Consider the following 2,162-nt stretch of genomic DNA (forward strand, 5'->3'; position numbering starts at 1 on the left):
TAAGTGTAATACATGCCTGCCAGGTGATACCGGGGATGAGCAAACAAAGTTAAAATTGATAGTATTCAGAATTCATAGATGATCTACCTCCTTCCCTTCCCCACCAAAATACCATAAGATGAGAAGTTTTTAAATGACTTACCAATCAATGTTCCTGCAGTCTGTAGGTTGAGAAGTTAACACGAGACGTCAGTTCTCTTGAACAGCTCTTTTTACTACCCTATCCTCCTTACCACTAAAACCAGAAACCATCCAGAGCAGATGTAACTAAATTAACCCAGCTGCCCTCTGTTTTTGTACTACCCATCAATTAAAAACAGTTTTTACAGTTTTAAATACTTGTAGAAATACAAATAAGAATAATATTTTGTGGCACATGAAAATTATGTGAAATTTAAATTTTGGTGTCCATAAGTAAAGTTTTGTCAAAACACAGCCACACCATTCTTTGGTGCATCGTCTATGACTTCTTTCACTTTACGGTGGTGGAGTTGAATAGTTGCAATGGCAACCATATGGCCTGCAAAGCCTAAGCTATTTATTCTGTCGACCTCTATAGAAGGTTAGCTGACCTAGACACGTACTTGCCATTATAGTGATTTGGAGAGAAGAATCCTCTAGATTTAATAGCAATAGACCAGATTTCAAAATCCAGTACATATCAGTGTACAAATAACTTACCCAAGGTCACATAGCTAGTAAATGAAAAGGCCACGTGTATCACAAACTCAGGTGTGCAAGTAGTGCTCAAGTTCTTCTTTTTTCTTCTTCTTTTTTTTTTTTAAAGAATTAAAGTTGATCCCAAGTCCCAATCTGGCTGTTCTACTTTTGGTCCATGTTGAGGCACCCATTGTTCAAGACAAATAGGATGGATATGTTAATTTGCTTGACTGTAGTAACATTTTCACTACATGCACATCAAAGCATCATATTTACACCTTAAGTATAAATAAATAAATAAATGAAGGAAGGAAGGAATAAATAAATAAATAAATAAAATGTTTAATAAAAAGGATGAGAGCGTGAGGTGGGAGAGAAGCCACCGTTCTGTCTACTTGAAAATTCTTCTCTCATCCAAATTATTTCACATGGAGGCTCATCATAATTATATGCCCAAGCCTCACTTAAAGTCTTTGTTTGCATCCAGCTCTAATTATCTACCAATGATTTAATTTGCCAAGAAGTGATGAGTGCTTTGTTTAAAGTGAAGGCCTGGGTACATGGGCAGATAAAAGTTGTTTCTGTTATTTCACAAGACTTCATCAGGATGGAAGGTCTCTTAACCCAGCAGTAGTGGCCTACATTCAGTGTGACAAGACCCAGGCCCATATCAGGAACCACATCTGGCTTCTTCCAGACTTTCTCTGAATGTTGTCCAGAAAAACAAAGCCAATCAAGAGGCAACATAGCTCCATAACCTCTGCCAGGCTAGACACAAGTGGAACAAGGACTGTGGGGTACCCCAAAAGCTGTAGGTGATGAGCTCAAAGGTGGGATCCTATAAACAGATGTGTTAATGCTGGCTTTAATGCAGAAATAACCAGTTGAAGCAAAGTGGCACAGATATGGGCTGATGGCCACGGCACAATTGGAACAGCCAGATGGAATAGCCACCAGGTCCCCGTAATAAATGACAGCCTGCTGTTAGGTCGAGTCTAGGGAACAGTCCACAAATAGGACATTCTGGGCCAAAAGAAACTACAGTCACAGTTTGGAAAATAGTCTTCAGGTGTGCCACATAGGAAAAATTGGTAGCTGTAAAAGATTTGTTAATGACACCCACTTAGTATGTCAGTATGAAGGCTAGCAATCCCCATGTTATGACTAAAAAGTACAAGCCAGTCAGTATAAATAAAAAATCCAGCAGAAATGTATAGTCCATAAACAGAATGTTGGTACTTTATGTTGAATCTAATGTTTATTGTTTTGACTGATGACAGTGAATCCAGTGTCTGGCACATGAAAATACTGCATAAAGAGCTGGCAAGAGGAAACATTCAGTCTGTATTTATTCTTTTATTCACAAAGCAGGTTTTGATTGTGCCACTGGATAAACCATCAGGATAAGAAGATTAAATATATGCATAACATAACAATTTGGAGATCCATTATCACTAGGCAATTTGTGGCTGTTATCAACCTTCTAAAACTAAAATGTCAGA

At 38.0% G+C, this 2,162-nt stretch overlaps 1 protein-coding gene across 1 annotated transcript in view; it reads left to right on the top strand.

Annotated features, from left to right (window-relative positions):
• Window positions 1-2,162, top strand: part of SPTLC3 (serine palmitoyltransferase, long chain base subunit 3) — a 185,570-nt gene that overhangs the window by 96,922 nt on the left and 86,486 nt on the right. The window lies entirely within an intron of this gene.

Source organism: Galeopterus variegatus, unplaced genomic scaffold (assembly GCF_000696425.1).
Source record: "Galeopterus variegatus unplaced genomic scaffold, G_variegatus-3.0.2 Scaffold191, whole genome shotgun sequence".
Taxonomy (NCBI): domain Eukaryota; kingdom Metazoa; phylum Chordata; class Mammalia; order Dermoptera; family Cynocephalidae; genus Galeopterus; species Galeopterus variegatus.